At 48.0% G+C, this 18,832-nt stretch overlaps 1 protein-coding gene across 5 annotated transcripts in view; it reads right to left on the reverse strand.

The window, feature by feature from the left end:
• RPH3AL (rabphilin 3A like (without C2 domains)) overlaps positions 1–18,832 on the reverse strand; it is a 142,222-nt gene that overhangs the window by 20,698 nt on the left and 102,692 nt on the right. The gene's annotated exons all lie outside the window — the stretch shown is intronic.

The following is an 18,832-nucleotide window of genomic DNA, read 5'->3' on the forward strand; positions in this document are numbered from 1 at the left end:
ATGGAGATAAGGGTCCCTTAACCCTACTTCAGAAAGCGCCAAACACTCTGTAACCTCTTTTCTGATGAAGGAAATGCACTCAGGATATTTGGTAAGAAGAGTGTGAAGGGAGGATGTGACCTTTTCTGAGAATAGGAAGCCTTGGTGGTTCAGAGTAGATGTGCTGGGGTTGAATCCTCACCCTGCAGCCCTAAGATTTGGATGCATCAAGCTTCCTGAGCCTCAGTTTCAGCATCAGTTGGTGGGAGCGGGGAACGACACTGTCTCCCAGGGCGGCCATGAGTACCAGACTCGTGAATGAATGTAAATTCCCACAGCCTGGTGCTGGGCACGGAGCAGCCACTCGACAGACTTGGTGACCATGATCGTTGCTGTCATCCTTCTCCTCTCATCTGACTAACGTGCGCAGCTTTACAACCAGGGGACCAAGTTCCCTGCTCAAAAGGGAGAATTTAAAATCAGAAGGCCAGAGTCTGCCCTGAATCTCTAGATAACAGTGTTTCCCACTCCCCAAACTTCCTCTGCACCACATTGGTTCTATAGGATGTCAGCAGGGGTCAGGCCAAAAACAGAAAGGAAAAAAAAAAAAAAAAAAAAAAGAAAAAAAGAGTTCCCAATCATGTACCCTGGGAAACACTACATTAAACCAAGCTCTGTAACTGCAGGACTTCTCAGAGCCTTTAATCTACCAATGTGTACAGGGTTCTCCAACAGGGTGAAAGGATGTACAGTGCTTCCCACTTAGAATTTACCCAGCAAGGTTTCCTAAAGAAACTCCATCCTAGTAACGGGCGTGCACAACCTTAACTGCACAGCACTTACGCTTCACTTGTGGAGTGAGGCGTACCTATCTTTCCAAGGAGACAGCATCGCCTCTTTGTGCTCCAGAATGCCAGGTACAGGGCCACTGGGTCCAAATCCTATCCCTGGCACGACTCACTCAGCCCTCCCTCCCAGCTTCCCTGTGCAGAAGGGCCTGCTTTTCTGTGTGGCCCCGGGATAACACAGAACCCATCTGGTTGGATGAAGGCTTCATGGAGCTGCCTTCGGAAAACTCTTTCGGATCCTCTCACAGCCCCTCTACAGTATGTGTTTACTTTTTTTGAGTCGGTAACACATGCACATGATCTAAAATTCACAAAGTGCAAAATTCAGAAGTCTCCTCTCCCATTCCCAGAGGCGTTGGTTTGATAAGAGTGCTTTGTGGAAGCTCTATTATTATCCTCACTTTCAAGACGGAGAAACTGAGGCTCTGACAAGTTAAGCAATGCGCCCAAGGCCGGCCCACCATTCCATTGGCCTCTCCTCCACACAGGAGGTCCCCGAGCCTCATCCCAACAGTTTACAGACGCAGAGTAGGGACTCACTAACTTGTGGTTGAGTGAGGGTTGACTCTTTCACGGGTCAGACATCACTGTCATGGACACTAAGTGTCTGGATGCCTAGAGGCCACAGAAGTGCCAAGTAGGGTGAGGAAACACACAAGCAGCTGCTGCCAAGGTCACCTTGTCCCTGCAGAGCTGCTGCGTGGCTCGTGAGAACAGGTGCCCAAGCCTAAGAGGCCACGGGGGCTGGCGAGGGGCTCGGTCAGCCCCCCTCTGCTAAGCCAAGGCCTGCGCGTCCGTCAGTGCTGGCTTGGCCTGCCCTCCCCGAGCACGCCAGCCTCCTGTCCCCTGACATGGACTGGGCCTCTGGGGACCACAAGAAGCCGGCCCTCCGGAGCCCGCTGTGGATGGTGGGGCCTGGGGGGTTTTAGGACCGGCACCGCGCTGCCTCCCTGACCCCCGCCAAGGAGGCTGCTTTGCCTTTTTTTCCCCAGAGAAATACATACACGGCATGCAAAATTAGGACAATAACAAAAACGCAAAAGGAAGAAATCTAAGTCACTCGTAACCTCACCACACAGACAGAGCCCTGCTTAGCACTGTGCTGTGGATTTTCTTACGCTCTTTCCTGGGCATATACACAATTTTGTTTCTTTCTTTCTCTCTTTTTTAAGACTAGGATCATGTAGATGCGATTATATGATACTTAACTATATATCTTAGCAGTTGTTTTGTGTTAATAAGTAATAGTCGCCACATGAAACTATGGGTCTGTTTTTAAAGTTTTTTAAAACAAAACAAAAATTTTGAGGGGGTGATTAGATTTATCTATTTATTTATTACTTTTGGTGGAGGTACTGGGGCTTGAATCTGGGACCTTGTGCATGCTGGGCACACACCCTACCACTGAGCTATACCCTCCCTCCAAAACTATGGTTCCATAGCTTGGATTTATTAAACTTAATTCATTCAACCCCTCACTGGTGGACATTTAAATTGTTTCCAGTTGTTCACTCTTATGAACAGTGTGGCAACGATCATCTTGGCTCACCCATCGTCAGACAGGTGTCGGTTACCACCTTAGAAATACCTCCAGGAGCGGAACTGCCAGTCAAGGGATGTGTGTACATTTATACGATGACGTACATCATCAGACTGCCCTCCAGGAAGAAAAGTCAAATCCCCAGCGGGGCACTAAGTATCTTCAGTGGGGGTGGGGACCCCACACAGTGCTGTTAATTGTGTTAAAATACACAGAAAATTTATCAGTTTATCACCATAACCATTTCAAAGTGTGCAGTTAGTGTGTTAAACACACTCACACTGTTGGGTAGCCCCTCTCCAGGACTCTTTTTTATCTTGCAAAACTGAAACTTCACCCATCAAACAACTCCCCCTCCCCTTCTCCCCCCAGCCCCTGGTCACCATTCTCCTTTGTGTCTGTGAGTCTGGCTACTCCGCATGCCTCACAGAAGTGGAATCATGCAGTATTTGTCTTTTTGATGCACACACAGTATTTGGCTTATTTCACTGAGCGTAATGACCTCATGGCTCATTAACATATGTCAGAACCGCCTTCCTTTTTGAGGCTGAATCATATTCCATTTTATGTGTACACATTTTCTTCATCCAGTCATCTGCTGATGGACACTTGGGTTGCTTTCACCTTCTCACTGGTCCTTTATTTTTTTTTTAAATTAAATTTTTTTTCTTAAACCAGTTCTTTAAAGATGTCATTTTGGCTTACATGATTTTTTTTAAAAAATTGAAGTATAGTCAGTTTACACTGTTGTGTCAATTCCTGGTGTATGGTACCATAGTTCAGTCATACATATACATACACATATTTGTTTTCATATTCTTTTCCATTATAGGTTACTATAAGGTATTGAATATAGTTCCCTGTGCTATACAGTATTAACTTACTGTTTATCTATTTTATATATTGGTCCTTTATTTTCATCTGTCTCTCCCACTAGGGTCTACCATCCAGGAAGGAGGCTCAGGGCACCTCTGCTCACCACCGCATCCTTAAGCTCCTAGTGCACACCTGACACATAGTAGGTGCTTCTTCAACACCGGCTGAACAACTAGGCTCTTAGCTGGAATGTGTCCTAATGCATCGAGTCTGTCACCTTCCTGGGGAAGTGGCCTGAGGGTTTTGCCCAAGCTCTTGTAACTAATCAAGTGGGTTTAGACTGAAACAGGGATAAAGAGGGGGAGCCTAGCAGGTGCAGAGCGAGCTCCTGTGCCCCTCCCGCCGTGCACCTCAGAGCACAAGCAGCCGCGCTCTCCCAGTCTTTCCTCCAGCACCAGTGAGCCCCGCAGCCCCAGCTGCCCCCGCTGGCCCTGGCACATCACAGCCAGTGGGCCCCACGCCACCAGCCTCACTTCCTGTTGTGATGATCCCCCTCCACCCCTACCACCCCTCTAAAAAACACTGATCACTCAAGTGCTTTTGGAAAACAGGATAAAGAGCACAGGACACAAAGTACTAGGTTGAATTGCAGGAAAATGCTGATATTCAACCTTTTTCTTTTTCTTTTTTTTTGGTATTCATTTTTGACCTGTAAAAACTTCTGTCAATTTCATACAATTCCCCTCCATATTTATGCTCAGCAGGGGCCATGGCCCACAGGTCTGCCAGGCCTGCAGCGCCTCCCTGGGGTCCAGTGGGCAAGTGAGTTCACTGTAACGGGGCCTCAGGTCTGTCTGCTTCTCTCCAGCTGGTGCTGCAGTCCAGGTGGGAGCTGGACACTGCCGCAATGGGCAGAGACCGGACCAGATCAGATCGGCCAGCGATCCTGGACCAGCTAAAGGAGAAGCATTTTCTGAGTCCTTGAGGCAGGGGGACAGGAGCACACAGGTTCATCACCTGGTATGGGGGGCACACCTGGGGAGAGGTGCATTAAAGACACTGTCGATGTTTTGGAAAACGCCTTCCACATGAGAGAGCAGGATTGGGGAGGTGAGGCGTGAGGGATCCCAGTTCTGAGCAGCAATCCTTCCCCTGCCCATGCCAGCCCACACACATCCTCTCCATCCAGACCTTCTCTCGCCTCGCTACCCTACCCCCACCCTGCAAAACTCACAGCAGTAGCTTCTAATCACATGATTTCTGCTCTGTGCATCCAAGCCCATCACCTGAGGCCTGGCATCAACACCTGACCCCCTCCCCAAGGACAGTGGCCAGAAAAGCCCTCCGTGGGAATTAACCCCCCAACTACCCTGTCTAGGGCTACTGATGGGAAAACCTTCACTTCCTGGAGAAGCCCTGCGATTCTGCAGAGCCCGGCTCTGCTCCCCACGTGTGGTTTGCTGTGATAAGGCCAGCAAAGCAGCCAGCCTTGAAAATGCCATTTAGTGAGAAAAGACCGGCACAGTCGCCATGCTACTTGCAGGGTGGGGGAGGGGCGGGTTGTGGCCTTAAATCCTCCTCTAGCACCGTTTTGTGCCTTGTGCTCTGCTTGGAGGTTTTCATTCTGATTTCAGCTCACGGCCAACCTGACTGCAGATACTGATGGATATTAGCCAAGCTGTTCCCAGGGAATTTTAATTACCATGATAACAATCGCTAATCATAGGCATTTCCTAAACGGCTGGGGCTGAGAAGGTGGTAATTGGCAGGTCCTGTTGGACAGAAGGGCAGGCCTGGGGGACCAGCCACTGGGGAGGATGCAGGAGTGGGGGGCCTAAGACCTCTGTCCCTGTCCACTGCTCTGCCCCTTCTGTGTGTTACTGCCTCACTCCGCCTCCCATGCAACTCAGGAGTGGCCCTGCATGAACTCAGGTGAGGTGTCCATGTTCTCTGTCCCTCACCCCATGGGTCTGAGCAGGGGGACAGTTTGGGGCCTTTGCACATGCTGTTCCTTCTACCTGGAGTGCCCTTTACCTTCGGTTCCATGAGGCAGGGACACCTCCCCCAGGAAGCCTTCCGGGCCACCTTGTGTGCCACTGCTGCGCTCCCAGAGGCCACGTGGTTCTGCTGCCCCAGCACTTTACCCAGCTAAGGGGCTGTGTGAGCTCTTCAAGGGCAGGGCTGTGCCTGAGCCATCCCCATATTCCTAGGACCCAGCAAGGAGTCTGTCCGTGGCAGGAATGTTGCTGCCTGAGTGACTAAATGAACAAAGGAAGAAGGCAAAGCAAAGGAACTGTCCCCAGGGGACAGAACGTGGGACTCTGCCTTCAGGGAGACCATGTTCTGTTTGCTTAACAAGCTCCAGTCTTGAAAAGCCACAGGAAGTGGCCTGTTATTGAATATCTCTTAAAGGGTCAAACTACCCTGGCAGAGAGACAGTACAGCCCTCCTTATTCCATTACCTGAACACACACACACACACACACACACACACACACACACACACACACACGAGTGCTGGCCTCCCAGGAACTCTAATAGGAAAGCTAAACTCCACAGCAGGGCCAATAAGACCCCAGAGCTCCGCCAGCACCTGCCTCCCTCCCCAGCCTCATCTTCGCCTCCTCCCTCCCGTCACACTGGGGATCAGCCAGACACAGCCACTCCCACTCCCGGACCACACTAAGCTGTCTCATGCCCCTAGGCCTTTGTACCTGCTGTTCCTTCTTCCTTCCCTGGGCTGGGATAATGAAATCCAGCCTTTAGGAAATTACTTATACCCAGAAGCTTCCACAAAACCGTGCAGGTCTCCCACTGCAATGCACACACACTCTTATGAATGCCTATTTCTGTTTCCTGCAACTGATCAAGACATTCCATGATGCCAGGAGACCCCCAGGGCACCCAGCACACGCTAGATATCCAACAAATATCCATCATCTGAGACTACTGAACACGTGTCCAAATGTCAAGGCTTTAAGAATCTCAGGTTACTTAAGAGAAACACTGGCTCTTAAGAGTGTGCCATGGACCGAACCGTGCCCCAGCCCCAAATTCATATATTGAAGCCATAACCCCAAGGTGATGACATTTGGAGGTGGGGGCCTTTGGGAGGTAATTAGGTTTAGATGAGGTCATAAGGGTGGGGCCCTCACAGTGGGATTAGTGTTCTTATAAGTAGAGACAGCAAAAGATAGAAAAAGGAATATATGAATGTATATGTATGACTGAGACATTGTGCTGTACACTAGAAATTGAAGCAACATTGTAAACTGACTGTACATCAATTTAAAAAAAGAAAAAGAGACAGCAGAGAGTTTGCCTTTCTCTCCTCTGTGTGAGGACACAGTGAGGTAGAAGCCATCTGCAAGCCAGGAAGAGAGCTCTCAATGGGAACTGTATGTGCTGGCACCTTGGTCTTGAACTTCCAGCTTCTAGAACTGTGAGAAATAAACTCTTGTTTTCTAAGCCCACTGTCTGTGTTATTTTGTTTTAGCAGCCCGAGTTAAGACACAGGGAGAAGCTGCCTTGGAGGCTGAAGTAGATTGAAAACAGCCCCAAATTATTTTCCTCTCCTCCTACCGAGAAGTGGAGTCTATTTCCCTACCCCTTGAATCTGGTCTAGGCTTGTGATCTGCTTTGACCCAGAGAGTGTAGTGGAAGTAACTTGTGACTCTGACAGGTCTCGAGAGGCCCAGCAGCCTCTTGGAACACTGCTGTGGTCACCCAGTATCTGGAGGACAAAAGGCCACAGAGGGGAACAAAAACACCCCAGCCAACAGCCAGAGGAGTGAGCCTTCCTGGACCTCCACCTCAGTTGAACTGCCGGATGACTGCAGCCCATGAATGACACCAGAGATGCCAACAAAAGAACCACCCTGCTGAGCCCAGCCCAAACAGCAGAATCACGAGCAAATAAATGATTGTTATTTTAAGCCTCCACACCTCTGGCAGGACATCCAACCTACAGACACTTCTAAAAAAAGAAGCAATCGGGTATGTTGCTAATTAACTGAGTAAAGTAGGAAAGTTAAACTCAGGGACTTAAAATATACATAGACTCATTTATCAAATATGAACAACATGCTATGAAAATGGGACAGTGGGAGAATAAGAAGAGGTGCCTAGAAATTAAACATATAATGGAGAAATATAAAAATGTAAAATAAAGGAAGAAATTTGGAATGTGGAGCACAAAATTAAAGAGACAGAAAAAACTGAAAAGAATAAGAGACAAAAATGCTCAACTTGAAGGGTCAAAGTCCTAATAATAGATTCCCCAGAAAGACAGCAGTAAAAAACATTTCCAGGAGCTGAAGATGGACATGAGACTTCAGATTAAAAGGGTTTTATTGAATATAAGTCAGGAAAAATGAAAAGTAAAATAGACACATACTCAGAAAATCACTTCCTTACAAACATAAAAAGAAGATCCTAGGAGCTTCCAGAAAGAAAAAAATAGGTCTCCTCCAAGGAAACCAGAATTAGAACGATATCAGACTTATCAGCGACGACACTGGAGCTAAAAGACTGAGCGTGTACATTTCTATCAGTCAAACTATCAATCAAATAAGAAGACAGAACAGAGAAATCTTTAGACTTGCAAGGACTCCTATTTTCCTAAGCACATTGCCTTTTAAGAAATTACTTCAGCATGGGCTCCAGCAAAACGCAGGTGAAAAACAAGAAAGAGGAAGGCAGGATCCTGGAAACAGTGTCTCCAACTCAGGAGGTGAGTCGAAGGGAAAGGCCATGAAGACAGCTTTCAGTAAGTAGCGCAGACTAGAGACGGAAAAGGGTCTGGAGGGGTTTCTGACAGGAAAAGAGAGGGTTCCATGCAACAGAAGGTAAAAATCAAGAAGCTGCATAAAAGGACATAGAGTTTCATTATTCTTTTGCCAGTGAGAAAAAAAGGTTGATAAAAATCTCCAGGGAAAACTAAAAATTATGCCAGAAAGTTATGGTCTAAATGGCAGGTAACTTAAAATGTGACATGGTTTTAAGATACAAAGAGTTAAAAAGAAATCCATTTGATCATGATACTAGGAACATTTTCCTTCGGATGGTCCAGGGATCACAAATTATCAAAATGTGATCCTCACGTATCATTTGACCTTGAAGTGTTTAATGTTTATAAAATAATAAAAATTTTAAAATCCCTAATAATTATTGAGTACTTTGTATATATCAGTACCATTCCACAAACTTAATATAGAACTTATTTGATTCTCACAAAAATCCTGTGAGGTAGGTCCTCTTACCAGCTCCATTTTACAGATGAGGAAATCAGGCCAGAGAGAACACACCACACAAACAGGAAGAACAAAATAGATTGGAACCTGGCAGTCTAGTTGTGGAAGCTGCCCTCTTTACCCTCGTGCCAAGTCACATTCAGGTTTGTGAAATTAAATGCTATTTATTGATGTTCAACTCTTAGCATTAACCTCGAGACAAAATGGTCTGTTTTCTTAGGTTCTGTATTTGTATCTGGCATCCATTAATCCCAGGACCAAACCAATGGCCAAAGTTGTTTACATCTTCCCTGTGATGGAGCTTTTGTGGGCTTGCAAGAAGCATATTATGAGCCCTCCAGCCAATCCTGAGTCCACACCCCAACCCAATCACCTCCTTGATCTAACTCTCAGACACCAAGTCAACACTCTCCCTGCCCTAACTCAACCCGGGACCAAGTACCAGACAACTAGGGCTAGCCCCTGTGCCCAACACCTGCTGGAGCTATTCAAGCTAGCCAATCCTAAGATACTTACCCTACTCTACCTTGCCTTTTCCTGTAGAAACCCTATTAAAGGCTATGGGCCATGCTTTCCCTTCACTTCTTCCCGCCTCCTGACAGAATCTGGTGCCTCCCCACATGGCCCTGCATGGACATGGCGTGTCCCCTTTTCTTGGGAACTGTAGGCAATAAACTCTTCTTTCAATGGCATTAGCCTTTCCCTATCTTCACTCAGTCACTTTTGTAAATTAAGATCCAGGCACAAATCACAAAGCGTGGAAGAATTAATTACAGCTAAGGAACAATCTAAACGTACAATTCTGGCAACCTATTACTAAAGGTATAACCTAGAAAAGGAGGGAGGTGAGAGAAGGGGAGGGAAGAATAGAGGCATTCCTACCCACAGCTCACACAGCAGGAGTCGAGGTGTGAATGACAAAGTTGATGGAAGAAGAAAGAGGCAAATTGTATATAAAGGTACTAAGTTGATCAGAGTTAAAAACAGTAACAGTATCAAAAATTAGGAGGCGAGATGGGAAGCCGAGTAGTCCAAGCTTGCCGGCTCCTCACTTTTCAGAATGTGGACTCAAATGAGAGGACCTGAAGTTGATAAATCAAGAAAGTCACGGCAGGAGCCCGCACATGAACTAAGACAGTGGCCTGTGCGTGATGGGCTGGGTGAGGAGGGGCTGGACAGGCGACTGCCACCCTCCAGTATAAACTCTATAGAACAACTGGATTTTTTTTAAGCACATGCATTTACTACTTTGATTTAAATTGAAATACAACAGATTGGTAATTGGATGTCGATGTTATGAAATCCCTGGGCTGCTTGGCCGGTTGACATATGGGGACTCGGGACAGGCTATGGCTCGTCTGTTGAATCTGGATGTGCTTAAGGGAGAAAGGCTGGAAGCTCAGGGAAGGAAAAGAAAGTAGTAATTAAAATTTTCTGTAGTGGAGCAACATAGGAAAGACTTGTAGTCAAGTCATGGATAGTTTGAAAACACCAGCACGAGTTCATAACACTGGTATTCCTGCCCCAGCAGAACGACAAGCTCCCCTTCGGATGTCACAGCACCCACCTAATCTCCAGGAATCAGAATTTTGACAATGGGAAAAACCTGGACAGCTTTTCAAAGGGAACCAGGGCTTCCCAAAATAAAGGCAGGAGGGGCTGGATCCCTAGGAAAACAGGAAGGGTCTGGGGCATCGTGCCATTGGCTGGAAGGGGGGCTGCTCTTGAGACAGCTGGGCGGTACCCTTTGAGCAGGTTTCCGTGGTGACAAGCTGAGTATGAAAAGCCACAGCTACTGCCTAGGCAGGTAACCTGATAGTGAGCGTCGAGTCCACATGAGATGTGCTAATCTAACACGTGCGTTTGTCTTCAGTATTATTTTATGCTAGAAATGCTCTCTGTCCAGTCAAACCAGATTGGGACCCTCCTGCTTTACGGCTGGGTTACCTGCGGCCCTCCTCACGTAGGATGGAGACTTGGAATTTACATGGTGTGTGTGACTGTGGCCTGGATGTGACCGTGTGTGTTGGTCTGTTCAGTGTGAGGAGCGAGTAGGGCAGGAGCAGGTCACAAGCCGTTTTACACACATGTAACCACACACAGGCAGCCTAGGGAAGACGGCACATCTACTGTCCTACGGGCGCGATGACACCTCCACCTGCCTCTGCAATCTGGAAAACGGTTGGGATTCTCAGCCCAAAAGGGTGCTGTCGATCCCATCAGCAAAAACTGAAAAAAGATGCATCCGGTCTTGCTAAAAAACTGCTGAGAAGTATAGTTCGGCTGACTAACAGATGATTAAAATAAAAGGTTCCAGAATGGGAGGCCTCAATGATGCCAGAAAATTCACGGTGAGCAATGAAATAAATTAAAGACATGATCAGTCTAAATAACTAATGTAAATATAACTACAAAATGGTAAAAATGTGAAAGAAATGATGCTTAAAAAGTAGATATAAAATAATCAGGTAACAATAATAATCTGACCCCAAATTCCAGATTGTCTCTGGAATGAAAAAGAACTGACCAAAACAAACAAAAAAAAGCATTGGGTTCCTCATTCTTCATGACAGAGTTAACAGACACTGTTTCTGTTGTAATGTAAGCAATTAGACAAATGTTGGTTTGAATAATTTAAAAGTTACATATGCATACTACACTTTATTTATCTGTCTGTCTTTAAGACAACCAGAATTAAAACTAGGGACAAGGTTTGTCATATTGAAATACTCGATTTTCTGACAGTTTATTTTTCTTTCTCTTCCTTCCTTCTTACTTTCTTCCGTCCCTCCCTCCCTCACTTTTTTTTTTAATTGAAGTATAGTCGGTTTACAATGTTGTGTTCATTTCTGGTGTACATCATAGTGATTCAGTTACACATATATATATTCCTCTTCATATTCTTTTTCATTATAGGCTATTACAAGATATTGAATATAGTTCTCTGTGCCCCTGTCTCACTTTCTTGTTTTAAAATTTTTTCCTTGTTCTTGCCTTTTTTTTCCCCCCTTTGGTAGGAATTAAGTTTAGAGCAGCCATCTTTGCTCATGGCTTGTTTTCCCTACTTCAGAAAGGTGAAGCTTATGAACAACTTCTGCTGAGGGAGTTAGCACATACTAATTCATTCAAACAGCATTTATTCAGTACCTCCTATGTGTTAAGATAGAGCTACCGAAAGAAAAGAATAAATGTCCTTGAAGATGGGTGGCCCCAGGGCCTAAATACACGAAGGGCTGGGGTCTGGCTGTTTTTCTCTGCCATGTGAGTGTGTTCACACTGTCTTTGGGAGCCAGTCTGTCCTGGGAGGGTTTCCCTACATCCATCCCCCAAGCGTCTGGGGTGAAACCTTCAGTAAGCAATTTAGAGTCCACAAAGGGCTTTGAGCAGCCAGGGCAGCTGAGCAGAGGTCCCTCCTACCCCAGGCAACCATCAGGTTCCGGCTTTCCGCTAATCCCTTGTAAAGTGGTAACTAATAATTGAGGTGTTAGGGGAAAGCTAAGTGAGACCCCTCCCAGGAGTATTTGTAATTTAAAGGATAACACTTTAAAACCTCTGTGTGTGTGACTAGGGAGAAAGCCTCCAGCATCCTCCCAGTCCCCTAGGCCCCCCTTTCAAGAGTGCACAAGCTCATCCCGCCTGGGAGGTAGCCCCGCCCCCGTTCCTGCCTTCCCAGCTGCCTTTCAGGCTCCCACATGGGGCCAGGCCCAAGCCTCACCAGGAGATGGGCTGGAAATTAAACCCTCACCGCCGCCACAAAGACAGAGAGAGCACACACCTGCCCCTTCTACTAACCCTGCCCCAGCTCCCTGCGGGCAGCTCCTTGCTCAACCCAGGACCACGAGCCCTCGCCAGGGCCTGATCAAATTTCCCCTTCAGTTCAAGAGGGCTTTTGAGCAACCAGGTCAGTCTAGAAGGCAGGCAATCACCCTCATAACAGAAAAGAAAAAAATGCGGTGAGAAGAAATATTGAGGGGGCCATCTATTTTCTTGACAGATAATTTAAACACTTTGGCTAGATTATTTCAGAACCAGAGGAAACACTTTGGCTTCCATTAACCCCTGCTGAGGGGTTTGCTCTGGGGAGGCTTCTGCACAGTTAATGGTGAGGAAGCGATTGCCAGCTTCAGCAAGAGGTGGTACCCAAAAAGAGCTCTGGATGGTTGCGGATGGTTGCGGGGTCGGGAGAACCGCTGTGGTGGGTGGGCCAGCCTCCAGCACGGCCCCCATGGATACTCGCCTCCCCAGCCCTCACATCTCCCCTATTCCCTGTGACGTGGAAGGATCCCTGCAAGTCCCTGAGAACAAAGAGCACTATCTTCCTTCTCTCTCTGCTCCCAGGCAGACTGCCTTCTCCCCTGTCTAGAATGGTCTTGCAAGTTTAACAAATCCACGGAGGGGAATGACGCCTTCACGACTGTTCTTAATTACTTGCTTTGTCAACACTGTAGTCCGCCTCCTCTTACTCCTCATTTGCATGCAGCATGAAATCCCTTTGAATCCCAAATATTTAACTGTCTTCCCTGTTCCAAAACGGATCTGAGAGAGGGCAAGCATGCTGTGGTGGCGTTTGGCTGCGAAGCCAGCCTCTGCTCCCCAGTCGAGGGGGCCACATGCGGGAAATGAATAGGGCTGGAATCAGACAACTGAACAGGCCCGTTATACTCAGCCAGGTCTTTTTAGGGAGCTTCGTGATTTTGATTCAGTTCCCAGAACAACAAACGTGCCTCTGTTTAAACACAGTCTCAGAAATACATTCCAAAGCCAACGTGTGAAACCGTTTCTGGGCTGACCCCCTACTCGGCAGGGCTTGTGGGCCTTCCCAGGTGTGGTCTGGAATCACGGATGCCTTCCTTGGTTATAGATTTGGTTACTGCTTCATTACTAATTGGTCTTGTTCCTTTCGGGGGAAAATCTCTAATTCTAAGGTTCCACTGCCTTCTCTGTCTTGCAGATTCATCATTGTTTCCCTTATTGTTTTTAGCGCTTTGGGTTTTTTTTCCCTTGGCATTCTGGGAGATTTTAAAGGTTTTTCTCCATATCACTGATTCAAGCTCTTTTGGGCCTGATTTTTGGTGATCTCCTGTTATGTTTTTGGCGTGTGCCTGTGAAATCTAGCATACATATAAAAGTGTATGAAAACATAGAATGTTTCAAAGAACCACATTCAAGCAAACACCTGTGAACTCATCAAGAAATTAAATATGACCTTCCTGAAGTAACCACCATCAGGAATCTTGTGTTCAGCAGTCCTTGCCTTTCTATTTTAAAAAACTGCTTATGTGTGCATTTCTAAATAAAATATTTACTATTACCTGTTTTTGAACAACATATTTTTGAATCATTGTGTATTCTTTAGTGGCTTTCTTCTTCTTTTTTTTTCTTTGTTCATTGTGTTTTTTAATTCATCCTTTGAAATTTATCTAAACCACCACGTTTGGGGGGCTTCCAGGTTTTTGCTATTACAAAAATGCTGCTGCATGCATCCTTGGTCACATGTCCCAGGAAGCCTGTATGAGAGCTTCTCCAGGCTGCACAGCTGGGAGTGGGGTGTGAGGCTGAGCTTTGTGGATAGAAGACACTCATGCCAGTGCCAGGGGCAATGTGGAGACAACTAGCCAGGACCCCTACTGAATGGCCCTCTCTGATTTAGCTTGCAAATAGGAAGCATCAGGAGCAGACCCATGACCATGATGACCCTTGGGTCGATGCAGGGTTGGGAGCAGCAGGTAAAGTTCAAGGGTGAAAAGGACAATCAGGTGCTGGGACCCAAAACCAGGTTCAGGGATATGAGCAGTTAGATACTGGTCAGGGTCAGGCTGGGCTTCAGATGCATGAGCCCGGGCTGGGATATAACAACTTATACAGTCAGGGCAAAAAGTAGGATGGGGACCCCCAGGGAGTCAGGGACCACTACGCTGGCCACTGATGGTGGAACCTCCAGTCATCCATCCTGTCTTCCTCCAGCCTGCGGGCCGTCCGGGAACAGGAAAGGCAGAGGGCTGATTCCTGAAGTCAGTGGCCACCAGCTTGGTAGAAATTAGGAGGAGGAAGTCGGTCTAGTAGCAAGGGCCTGTCAGACAGCCCAGGTTCTGCACATCCCTGCTCTGCCACCTTGGACTTGCCACTTAAGGCCCCAGACCTTCTGTCTGGCTGGAAGAATGGGGACACAGGGCCCCACGTCTGGCACAGACAAGAACCCCAACAAAGGCTGGTTCTCTTCTGCGTCCTTTTTCATCGAGGGATTTTCTGGCACTGCAGGAGGCACATATCTTGAGTTATTTCCTTAGGAGAGGGGATGGGTGTGTGTTTTCTAGGGCTGGGCACCAACTGGGAGCTTAATAAATCCCTCCTGAAGGAGGGAGCCACACTCATACTCCCTGGTTTCCATCTGTGAGACAGCTGGTGGCGGGGGGTGGGGTGGGCCCACTATGCTAGCCAGTGTCATTTGGCATTGGGAAAACGGGCAGAAAAATCTGATTATCCAAACTTTTATTCAAATTAATGCAGGAAAATGACCATATTCAGATGCTTTCTCTCTAGCTTTTCGCCTACCTCCCCAGGGCCAGGCAAAGGAGGGTATCATAGCAGGGAAAACCACGTGGTGCCGGCCCAACAGAGGGGGAGAGAGGGCGAGTAGGTTGTGGTATCAGGATGATGTCACAGGGACAGGAAAGCTGGTTCCACCTTGTTATTCTCAAGCTTGGTCACGCGGACCATGCGGTTTCCAACCCCAAGGACCGCCAAGAACATGGAGGTGGCTGGGTAAGTCGGGGTTGGGGGCGCCCAGTAATGTGATGGCCAAACACTAGGACTTGGGGACAATGTTCCTGGTGTGCTTGGACCAATTCGCCTCCTTCCTCCTCATGGCCAGAGAGTCTCCAACCCTCCCACATCTGCTTCAGGGGACCAACCCTCCCACATCTGCTTCAGGGGAACCCAGGACCCCACATATAGAAGACAGGGAACCTCGCTGGCTGCGTACTGGGTGCAGCCCCGTCCTGGGCTGCTCCTTCCCCAGAGAGCCGCGGGCCTCTCTGCTCTATCTCCTCCAAGTCTCTGCTCGCATATCACCTCCTCAAAGAGCCCCATCCTGGCCAGTTTCTGCCCCCACCTTTTTCTTTCTCTGTGGTAAAATATACATAACAAAGCTGACCATTCTAACCATTTTTTAGTCCAGGGGCATTAAATGCATCTACACTGTTGTGCTACTGTCCCCACCATCCATCCCCAGACCTTTTTCATCTTCCCAAACTGGAACTCTGTTTCCATTAAACAAGAATTCCTCACTCCCCCCATCCCCAGCCAAACACCCTTTTACTCTCTGTCTCTACGAATTTAACCATTCTACAGCTCTCATATAAATGGCAATCTTACAGTATGTGTCCTTTTGTGTCTAGCTTATTTCACTTAGCATAATGTCTTCAAGGTTCTTCCATGCTGTAGCATGTGTCAGAATTCCATTCCTTTTTAGGGCTGAATAATATAGATAATAGTAGGCATAGACCACATTTTGCTTATCCATCCATCCAAAGGTAGATGCGTTGGGTTGCTTCCACCTTTAGGTGAATAATTGTGAACAATGCTGTAATGAACATGGATGTACAGTATCTGTTTGAGTCCCTGCTATCAATTCTCTAGGGTATATGCCCAGAAGTAAAATTGCCAGGTTATTAATTTCTTGAGGAGCCACCATACTGTTTTCCATAGTGGCTGCCCTATTTTACATTCCCACCGGCGATGCACAAGGTTCACATTTCTCCACATCCTCGCCAACACTTGCTATTTTCTGCTTTTTAAGTATTAGCTACTCTAATGGGTATAACATGGTTGCTGGTCTACTTTTAACACTGCTACCTCCCTCCCCACCCTGTACCTCATACTCCTGATCTCTTCGCCCTATTCTATTCTTTTTTCTTCCCATGCAGAATCTAACATACTATATAATTTGCTTATCTATTAGTTTGGTTATGTTTATTGTCTGTGCCTTTTCTCCTCCCCCAGTCTCTGCTAGAATGTAAACTCAAGGCAGGGATATTTGGCTGATTTGTTCATTGCTGTTTTCCAAGAGCCTGAAACAGTGCCTGGCACATGGTAAATACTGAATGACTGTTATGTGAATGAATAAAAAGAAAGTAGAGCTGTCAGAAGGAGTTTTGGAGGCAGATACACCTGGCTTCAACCTCTGGCTTCCATCTCTGGCTTCATCAATTGCTACCTGATGTCTTTGGGCAAGTGCCTTCCTTTCTCTAAGCCTCAGTTTCCCCACCTGTCACACAAGGACAACACTGAGCCCAGTGAAGATGAACCGAGATACTAACTGGCTCGTAGTGGGTATCCGGTTAATACCTGCTACTCAGAGCCAGACCGGACTCCCTTGACACCAGTCTTGATGGACTGGAGCGCTGCGGTGAGAAAGGCAGTTCCCTCTTGGATCAGGCAGCATCTGAGAGGAAAGTTCTTTCCCTAGTGCACGGACACAGGCTCAGGCAGGCACCCCAAACAAGGGGCAGGGAGGGGGTGGGAGGCCACTCTGCCTCCCCACTGGAGGAAGCGGGTGCTGGTGGGCCCCAGGAACACCCCCCTGCCATTTCCACATATGTGGGAAGCCAGGAGCCTGCACTGACAGTGACTCCACTTGTCACAGCCATGGCTCGTAGGAGGTGACCAATACACTGAGGAAGTGTGACCATCCGGGTCCCCTGGGGCCGCGGCGACAGCAACCTAGAGCGAGCCAGACGCAGATGGCTGGGCGCTCGGGCGGGCGGTCGGCCTGGCGCCAGCCACCCACTCCTGAGCGCACTCACGGGCCTCCAGAGGGGGCACTCCGGCAAAGCTGTTTGCAGCAAAAATCAAAACTGCAAGTAACAGCAGGGCCAGGAGAGAACCAGCGTGGGGAGGCAGATGGCAGCCTATGATGAGCACAGGCCGCCTGCCTGGGAGGCAGGTGCCACAAGGATGCTAGGCTCCGCAGGCATGGCTGCTTCCTATGGGTGCTGGCTGGGGGTGAGGGAGCCCCCGAGTCTCCTGGCCTCCTACAGGCAGCTTGTGCCAAGGCAGGCTCTCCCCAGGGTCCCTAACTGGGCTACTGGTCACCCTCCAGGCTGGGTGGGTTGAGATGATTTAAAAACCACCAGGTGAAGCCACTTTCCTGCTCCACATCTTCCTCTTGCAGTCAGTCAACAAGCAGGAGAGAGGGGCGGAGGCAGGAGGAGTGGGCACTGTGGGACCCCAGCCAGGGCCAGTCTGTGATAAGACTTCAGGGAAATCAAAAGCCCACTGCTGGGAAAAGGTTCGCAAGTGATCTAAACAAGGACAGGCTTTCCTCCCTTGCAAAGGTCTCTTTCAATCAGCAAATGTTTTCTGAGCACCTTTTATATGCAAAGCACTGCAGGGAATACTGTAAGTGTTGGTGCAGCCCAGCTTCCGCTGAGTTACAATCAGGATGCCGAGTGAAACACGGAAGGCGCAGCGGACACTGAATGGAGAACCCTCTAATTGTATTAATCAGCTTCCAATTACTGACAAATTGGCCTTCTCCTCTTTCTAGCTCATCCTCCCTCAGAATGCCTGCATCCTCCAAGAAGCCTTCTGACTCCAAACGTACATTTTAGAGGCTGGAGGAGGAATGGTTTCTAAAATCCTGGGGAATCTGGATTCCAGTTAACTTTCGCACTGATTACAGAATAACTCTGAGTGAGTCATTCTGGGTTTTGTTTTTTTTTTTAATGAATCGAGATGAAAGGCTAAACAATAAATGACATGAATTTCCGACTTGCAACGTCATGTGTTTAGAAGCCTCTGAGGCAGCCCTCCCCAGGCTCCCACTCACACACCCGGGAAAGCACGTGAGAAAAGGGCATGCAAACATCATCAGCACAGGAGGGATCTGATGGTCAATGTATGGACAGTCTCTCCTCCCACAACAGTGGGGTGGGATGGGTGATGGGTGAAGAGTGTGTCACTGGTCCACCCGCCGCTGCCTGCCTGGCAGGGACCAGGGTGCAGTGTCCAAAGGCCCTGGGTGGCTTTCCTGCGTGGCATGTCTGCGGGTTTCTGGTGCCGCACAAGGGGGCTGTCCTCCCTCCTCCAACCCAGTCTTTATGGATGGATGACAGACTCCCAGAAAATAACCAGGCAGGAGTGGGAAGGAGCTGGCAGCGGTGAGCTGCATCTGGGAAGGTATATTTTTTTAAGTAAAGCTCAGTCATGGGAGAGCGAGGAGAGGCAGGAAGGGCCAAACCAGGGGCTGCAGATTTCCAAATCCTGCCTAGTTCTTATGGCCAGAGGGCCAGGTGGCAGGAGAGTCAAAGTGCCTTGCCCGTGGGGCAAAATTTCGGATAAACCAAAGGGACTGTGAACGGTGCTCGTGCTGGTAAACCTTGGGCCTGCACAGCTCA

The sequence above is a fragment of the Camelus dromedarius genome, chromosome 16 (genome assembly GCF_036321535.1).
Source record: "Camelus dromedarius isolate mCamDro1 chromosome 16, mCamDro1.pat, whole genome shotgun sequence".
Classification (NCBI taxonomy): domain Eukaryota; kingdom Metazoa; phylum Chordata; class Mammalia; order Artiodactyla; family Camelidae; genus Camelus; species Camelus dromedarius.